This window comes from Moschus berezovskii, chromosome 1 (genome assembly GCF_049115385.1).
Source record: "Moschus berezovskii isolate FMDL1 chromosome 1, NW_MosBer_1.0, whole genome shotgun sequence".
In the NCBI taxonomy this organism is placed as follows: Eukaryota; Metazoa; Chordata; class Mammalia; order Artiodactyla; family Moschidae; genus Moschus; species Moschus berezovskii.
In genome coordinates, this window is record NC_142460.1 from 38,223,992 (window position 1) to 38,232,723 (window position 8,732).

Here is an 8,732-nt window from a genome sequence, read left to right on the forward strand (position 1 = left end):
TGGCAAGGCCTTATGCTTCTCTGCATCATCTCTTTCTATTTCTGCTTCCTTTGTCTTCTTTCTATTTTGATATTTATCCTTATTTATTTATTACTTATTTGGGTGTGCCGGGATTTAGTTGTGGGATTCTGGATATTTTAGTTGTTGCATGTGAACTCTTAATGTGGGATCTAGTTCCCTGAGCAGGGATTGAACTCAGGCCCCCTGCACTGGGAGAGCAGAGTCTTAGCCACTGGACCACCAGGAAAGTCCCTCCTTTGTCTTTTTTATCCTTTTGTCTTTTTGCCATTTCACTTTCTACTCAGGCATTCCCTGTTCCATGATCCACTCTCCTCCTTTGGAAAGCATCTCTCCAAGTCTACTGCTCCCATAAGAACCTCTGACTTACAGCAGAGTGGGGAGTAAAAATGACTGAATGTGAAGGTACAGGGCAGAAGGTTTCTCTGTAGCTCAAACAGTAAAGGACCTGCCTGCAATGCAGGAGGCCAGGGTTCGATCCCTGGGTTGGGAAAATCTTCTGGAGAAGGGAATGGCAATCAATCCACTTCAGTATTCTTGCCTGGAGAATCTCATAGAGAAGCCTGGCGGGTTACAGTCCGTGGGGTCGCAAAGAGTCAGACATGACAGAGCGACTAACACACATACACACAGAGCAAAAGATAGAGAATTATATTGCAGAACAATATAGTGAATAAATTATAAATAAATATTAGAACAAACTCAGCATGTGGGATATTTTAAATGACAACAGACTGAATTTCTTCAATATGATAATAGCATGAGAAACAAAGAAAAAGAAAATGAAGTGGGTCCTCTCTAGATAAACAAGATTCATGAGTCAGTGCATTCAAATGTAACGTTTGAGACCACAGAACATTTTCATATGAACTGGATGTCTGACAATATTCAAATGATATTAATTTTGTTAGATGTCAAAATTGCATTGTCTTTTTAAAAGTTGCTGAGGTTTATAAAATGTCCATATTTTTGGAGTCGCTTTTTTGAAGTATATGTCATTGAAATGACAGCATTTCTGAGATTTGTTTTCAAATATCCAGCAAAGAGAGAAAGCAGATTGAGCATGGGACAATCCTGATCACTGTTAAATCCTGATGGATGGGGAACTTTGTTGTTGTGGTCTCTTCTGTATATGTTTAAATTTCATGCAATTTTTAAATTTAAATGTAAAAAATAACATATTCCTGTTCTTAGAACTTCTCATTAATCCTGAATCTTAGAAATTTTCATTGGAGTTTTTTCTCCATTTAAGAACTAGCTCAATACATTTTGTGGTTGCCTTGATTTCTTTCTAGAATCTAGCTCTTAATCTCCTGGCTACATCCAAACTTCAAATGTGCATTTATTTCCCACCTGGGACAATTTGGAGTGTTGTGGGTTAATACTGCTGTGCTCAGGAAGCCTGATATCCATGAACAAAATGGTCTGTCCAGGTGTTTTCCTATTTGTCCTATAACTTCATTGATTTTTTCTCTTTCTCTATAGGCAAAATTCATCCTTATCCCTTTGTTGTCATAGTACTTTTGAAGTACATGTATTGGAGCATTAAAATGGTGTGTTACTATTTTATTTGTCTGTCTTCTCCCAAAAAAGTATAACCTCCTTGAAGATAGCAGCAGTGATAGTTAATTTTATGTGGCCACTTGACTGGGCCACCAAATGAACGATGATTAAATTGATTAAATGTTATTCTGGGTATTTCTGTGAGGGTGTTTTTGAATGAGATTAACATTTAAATCAGCAGACTGAGCAAACCAGATTATCTTCCATAATGTGAGTGGGCTTTATTCAATCAGTTCAAGACCAGAATGGAACAAAAATGTTGACCCTCCCCTAAGTCACAAAAAATTTCTGCCTTTGAACTGCAACATCAGCTTTTTTCTGCCTTTAGACTCAAATTGAATATCTGGAGACTTATTGGGTCTCCAGTCTGCTAACCATGGAACTAGAAATAGAGTTGGGGCTCCAGCTTGCTGACTCATTCCAAAGATCTTGGGACCTCTCTGTCTCCATGATTGCATGAGCCAGTTCCTTAAAATAAATCTTTATTTACACACACACACACACACACACACACACACACACACACACACCCTATTGGTTTTGATCCTGTGGAGAACTCTGACTAATACAGAGACCATAAATCATGTATTTCTAAGTGCCCAGAACTGGTACAGTGTCGAACAAAGAGATGCTTTTTAAAGGTTTACTGAATGACTTGGCTTTTTTTTTTTTTTCCTTTTTCTGTCTTTTTTGACCATGCCATTCTACTTGCAGGATCCTGGTTCTCCCAACCAGGGACTGAACCTGGACCCTCATCAATGAAGGCATGGAATCCCAATCACTGAACAGTCAGGGAATTCCCTGAATTGGTATTTTAAAACAGTGCTTTTATTGTCTCCTAAATGTAAGACTTAGATTTGATTATTTATTTATTTTTGAAAAAAAAAAAAAAGTTGGGCCCTATATTAGAATGACAAAAAGTGAATCCCTAGCTTCTTAGAAACTGCAACTGAAAAGTTAGTCAACTAGAAAAAGAAGGAAACTACTGAAGTAGACCAGAATTCAACTAGTTTCCATGACTTATTGATTCATTCTTTAAATTTAGTCACATCCATTTTCTATCAAACTGGGTCTGAATTTTCTCATCACGGACCATGAATCTGGCTCCTTCTCATTGCGTCTCCCTGGCCTTTCATCCTTCTCATCTTTGTAGCAATTACAGGTAAATCTTCCTAATAAATTGCTTTTACCTCATCCTAAAATTTTCAGCAGGTATCCATTATCTATTGATACATCCATTATTCTAGTATTCAAAGTTGCTCACCATCTGGTTCCAATCTACATTTTCAGGCTTGTCTGTCATTATTAAACTCTCAATCGAATCCTCTGCCCTTCCTCTCTACACTGAACTAAATTTACTCCAGCTCTCAGAATGCCTTCTCCTTACTCTTCAGTTCAGTTCAGTTCAGTTCAGTCGCTCAGTTGTGTCCGACTCTTTGCGACCCCATGAATCACAGCACACCAGGCCTCCCTGTCCATCACCAACTCCCGGAGTTCACTCAAACTCATGTCCATCGAGTCGGTGATGCCATCCAGCCATCTCATTCTCTGTTGTCCCCTTCTCCTCCTGCCCCCAATCCCTCCCAACATCAGAGCCTTTTCCAGTGAGTCAACTCGTCGCATGAGGTGGCCAAAGTATTGGAGTTTCAGCTTTAGCATCAGTCCTTCCAGTGAACACCCAGGACTAATCTCCTTTAGAATGGACTGGTTGGATCTCCTTGCCGTCCAAGGGACTCTCAAGAGTCTTCTCCAGCACCACAGTTCAAAAGCATCAATTCTTCGCTGATAGCTTTCTTCACAGTCCAATTCTCACATCCATACATGACCACTGGAAAAAACATAGCCTTGACTCCTAGTCCAAATTCTGGAATTAGAAAACCTCCATTTCAGTCTTTTTCAATACCACCATGTTGTGTGACATGCGGCAATTGTCAAATAACTTCTCTGGAACTCAGTTTCCTTATCTGCATAAAAATGATATACAACAAGAGGATCCTGAATTCGTTCACCACTAAAGAAAAGTTATGGTTTCTTCACCTTTCAGGACAGATCGGTCATTAATTCAACAAACATTTCTTGAGTATCTCTTATGAGTAATAAATAATGCCTTTCATGAAGCCAATCTGAACACCCCCACCCCATCCTTGACAGCTGGATTTGCTGACTCAAGTGAATGCACTCACTCTCTAGGTCATTCATTTGACATATATTATTTTTACACCTTATCTTAAATATAGCATTACCTCCTTAATAGCAAGAATTTATGCTCCTGCGCATCTTTGACAATTGAAGTTCTCAAACTCTGAAGAGTATAACCCGATAAACTTGTTTAAAATGCTGATTACCAAGCCTCCCATCCACCTCTTTCCAGTTCTGGCTTCCCAGGTGTCTCAGGAATAAACAATCTGCCTGCTAATGCAGGAGATTCGGATCCAGTTCCTGGGTTGGGAAGATCCCCTGGAGGAGGGAATGGCAACCCACTCCAGTATTCCTGCCTGGAAAATCCCATGGACAGAGGAGCCCAGGAGCCTGGGTTATAGTCCATAGGGTCCCGAAGAGTCAGACACGCTGAGCGTGCGCACAACTGATAATCTACATTGTAATAAGCAGCCCCTCCCTGTCCCAAGATTCTCATGCAGGTAGTCCAGGGAGCACACCTTGACAAAATAACTGCTCCGTTGCATGCAGCACATTTTGCTTGGGCTTGGTTTCAAAAAAATATTTTTTGAAAAATCTGTTTTAATTCAGAAGGTAGGTATACTTGTGGTGACACAGATCTAAACTAGGAAATGGCTCAGGAAGAAGGGGAAACTAAAATATTCTGCCCATATTATTAAAAATATTACTCAAGAGGAAAGGAAAGAAGAAAATCCATAGGAAACCAAAGAGATTGCACCAGGTGCTATCTGGTGGATCAGCTACAAGTAAAAAAGATAGTCACTGCAACCCTCAACAGTGGTGAGGGGATAGTTAACTGTCATTATGTGTCAGAACTTCTCAAGCAGCTGTTTAGCTAAGTCCAGAGAAAATGTTCAGATCTTTGCTCAGCTGCAGCTGGCGCCAGACAGCAAAACCTTAAAGCTTTTTTGTGCTGATTCTTTGCTCCAAGCAAAGCAACCTTAACTAAGAATAAACAAAAGAAACATCACAGAGAAGGGGATGGAATCGTTGCGGGTTAAGCAAAAGAAGAAATGGTAGTTAAAGGGATTCATATCTCTAATTATAGTCATTGATAGATTGAGAGTGCACTGTCAATCATCTTGAGGGAATATTTAAGACAAGTATCAAGAATTTGCAAATGAGGGACTTCCCTGGTGATTCAGTGCTTAAGAATCTGCCTGATAATGCACGGGGCACAGGTTCGATTTCTGGCCCAGGAATTAGGACCCCATTTGCACAAGGCAACCGAGTCTGCAACTGAGTCGCAGCTACTGAGCACGCGCCTAGAGTCTGTGCTCCGCAACAAGACAAGCCGCCGCAACGAGAAGCCAGTGTCCCACACAAAAAAGTCTGCACGCAGCAACAAAGAGCCCCTGTGCCACGGTGAAAACACAGTGCAGTCAAAAATAAATTAAAAATTTTGAAAAGAATTTGCAAATGAGAGATATCCTGATTTTGAAAGAAGGAAAAAAATGAATTCTGAAAACGACAGACTTGAGCTCTTTCAAGATTTTAGAACAGATTATTAAAAAGCTTTTCAGCTCTTAGAAATGGAAGAGAATAAAAATTTTGAGCTAGTTCAGGTACACCAAGGACACGAAAGCCAAGCTCCTTGTTTCCTTTTATGATGGATGGGGAGATGCTAGGGAAGTTGCCACTAATGATTTCAGCAAGGCATTTGACAAACTAAATGGTATTCTCATGAATAAGATTTTTTTTTTTTACGTTGCTCTATTAGAAGGCCAATTCAGAGTTACTTGACTAATTTTTCTCAGAGATGATTAATGAAGTGGTCTCTAGGGCTGTTTATAGTGATTTTCATTTATACAACAAATATGTATTGAACATTTTACCATGTGCCAGGAACTGCTGTAGGAAGTGGGAACCCAATGGTAAAGAAATCAAAGTCCCTGATCTCAAAGGTCGTGGCCAAGCGAGGGAGAAAACAGATAAGTTAATGGTTATATTCTTTTGTCAGGTACTGGTGTGAGAAAGGGGGAAAAAAAGCAGGTTAAAGAGAAAAAAAGAGTAAGGAGAGGTTTCTTTTAAAGGCTGATCAGAGAAGCTGATAGGATATGGTGATAACAGATCTTTCACTGAGAGACCTGAACAAAGTGATAGAATGAGTTCTGTAATTATCTGAGGAGGATGTTCCAGGTAACAGGACAGCAAGTATATGAGCCACGAGATGGAAGCATGCTTATCCAAGAGGCTCTCTGTAAACAGAATGATGGTTCCCCAAAGAGGTATGTCTTAACTCCCAGAACCTGTAAATTTGCTATGTTGTTGCTGTTCACTCGCTAAGTGTGTCCCATTCTTTGTGACCCTATGGACTGTCACCCGCCAGGCTCCTCTGTCCATGAATTTCCCAAGCAATAATACTGGAATGGGTTGCCATTCCCTCTCCAGGGGATCTTCCTGACCCAGGGATCGAAACTGCATCCACTACATTGCCGGCAGATCCTTTACTACTGAGCCACTGGAGTGAATTTGCTATAATATATGGCAAAGGAACATTGCAGATGGAATTAAAGTTTGAGATCCTAAAATAGATTATCCTGGTTTATCCAGGTGAGTCCCACATAATTAGGTACTTTACCACTGAGCCATCTGGGAAGCATGCCCCCTAGTCCGCCCCCCACCCCAACTAATTACATGAGTCCTTAAAAGCAGAAAACTTCCTCTGGCTGCAGCAAGAGCGATTTGGCAGAAAAGGAAACCAGAGAGATTCCTAGTGTGAGAATACAACCACACAATGTTGCTGGCTCTGAGATGTAAGGTCCCCTGAGTGAGGAGAGTCCTTAGGGAGTTAACAGCAGCCCTTAGTTGTAAGCCAGCAAGGAAACAGAGACCTCGGTCCTAAAAATATCAAGCCCAAGTCTCTGCCAAAACCAGAAAAACCAGCTGAACCAACCCAACTTCTGACCTGCAAAATTGTGAAATAATAAATTTGTATTGTTTTAAGCTGATAAATTTGTGGCAATTTGTGGCCTTTCAGGCCATAAGCAGCAATTGAAAACTCATAGACCACGACAATAGATTGAAATGATGGGGGAGGACTTCCCTGGTGGTATAGTGGATGGGAATCCACCTGCCAATGCAGAGGACACAGGTTCGATCCCTGGTCCAGGGAGATTCCACATGCTGTGGAGCTGTGAAGGCCCTGCGCCACGACTACTGAACCCACACACTCTACGATCCTTAGGTCACAACTAATGAGCCCCTGTGCCACAACTACTGAAGCCGGTGCACCTAGAGTTTGTGCTCCGCATCAAGAGAAGCCACCAAAATGAGAACAATGAGGAGTAGTCCCCACTCACTGCGACTAGAGAAAGCCCAAACACAACAAAAGACCTAGCAAACCAAAATAAAACAAATAAATAATTTTTTTTAAATAAAGAATTACATGGTTCAAAAAACGAAGAAATGAGGGGGGGATGTAATAGGAGATGAAGCAAGCGTTAAAAAGCGTGGATTGGAAGAAGGTAAACATGAGGGCAGCTCCTGCGAGCCTTGTAGACCATTGTAAGCCCTTTGTCTTTTACTGTGGGTGAAATGAGGAGTCAGAGGGGGACTGGGGCAGGCATAACATAATCAAACTTAAGTTGCGAAAGGATAACTTTGAACTATCCTGTATAAGAATACAGTTAGATGGATGCTGTAGTAGTTGACATAATAATATAAACTTGGGGAAACTGTAAAAGAGAGAAGACTTCAGAGTCTGGGTACATTAGGCTGACGTATATAAAACTGCCATCTCAGTGGCTCAAAAAGAGTAGAAAATCAAAGGATGAGTCAAGAAGATTGGCTCATAGAAATGGCAACCCACTCTAGTATTCTTGTCTGAAAAATCCCATGGACAGAGGAGTCTGGTGGGCTACAGTTCAAAGGGTCACAAAGAGTCAGACATGACCAAGCATGCATGTACGCACACATGGCCTATGGCAAGCTTGCGAGAGAGGAGTCATTGTTGATTCCAAAACCACTGGCCTGAGGCAAGGGTAGAAGTGTAGTACTGAGATGGTTAACAGTGCAGGAGGAGCAAGTCTAGAGGGGGACTGGGGACCAGGGACAGAATATATATATGAAAGGCCAATCAGACTCCAAGTGGAGATGTTCACTGAACTGTTACATGCAAAAGTCTAGCGTTCAGAGGATTATCTGGAGCTGGAACTATTCATTAGGGAATTCTCTCTCATCAACAGTGTCCAAAGTCTTAAGATGATGAGTTCAAATGCTATGGAAAAGAGTACAAGGAGAGAAGAATGATACTTCCTGGCTTGGAAAGTCAAAGTGAAAGTCGCTCAATCATGCATCTGACTCTTTGTGACCCCATAGACTGGGGCCTGCCAGGCTCCTCTGTCCATGGGATTCTCCAGGCCAGAATACTGGAGTGGGTGGCCATTCCCTTGTCCAGGGGATCTTCCTGACCCAGGGACTGAACCCAGGTCTCCAGCATTGCAGCTGAGCCTTTACCATCTGAGCCACCAGGGAAGCCCCCTTTTTAAAACTCTCTTCTAGATGCTATGTTTTTTTTTTAATTTGTAAATACAAATATAAGAATAACCCCAGAAACTAAAATATTTTAAAAATATTTAGTTAAATGTTTAATGAATTCCCTGTCTTAAAAAAATAAGGAAATTGAATAAAACCCACACTATCACAGAAAATCCCAAATACACAGTCATCACTTAATTTTAGTTAGGTCTTCTAAATTAAACAAAGAACAAAGAGTTGAAAAAGTACAGTGAAATCAGCATAAGCTACACACCCATATCAAAAACCTAGTAAATTATATTACCCTGTTGCTCTGAGGCATTTTAACATCCTAGAATTATGTCCATTTTTATATAACATGCTAAACATCTGGGGAGGGGTATTGTTTTTCAATTCATTTTTGGTACCTCAGTACTATGAGAATTCAGTGTTTACATGTCTGAAAAAAAAACAAACAGAAAATTATCAAGCCAGCAGCTTTGTTCTACTCTTTG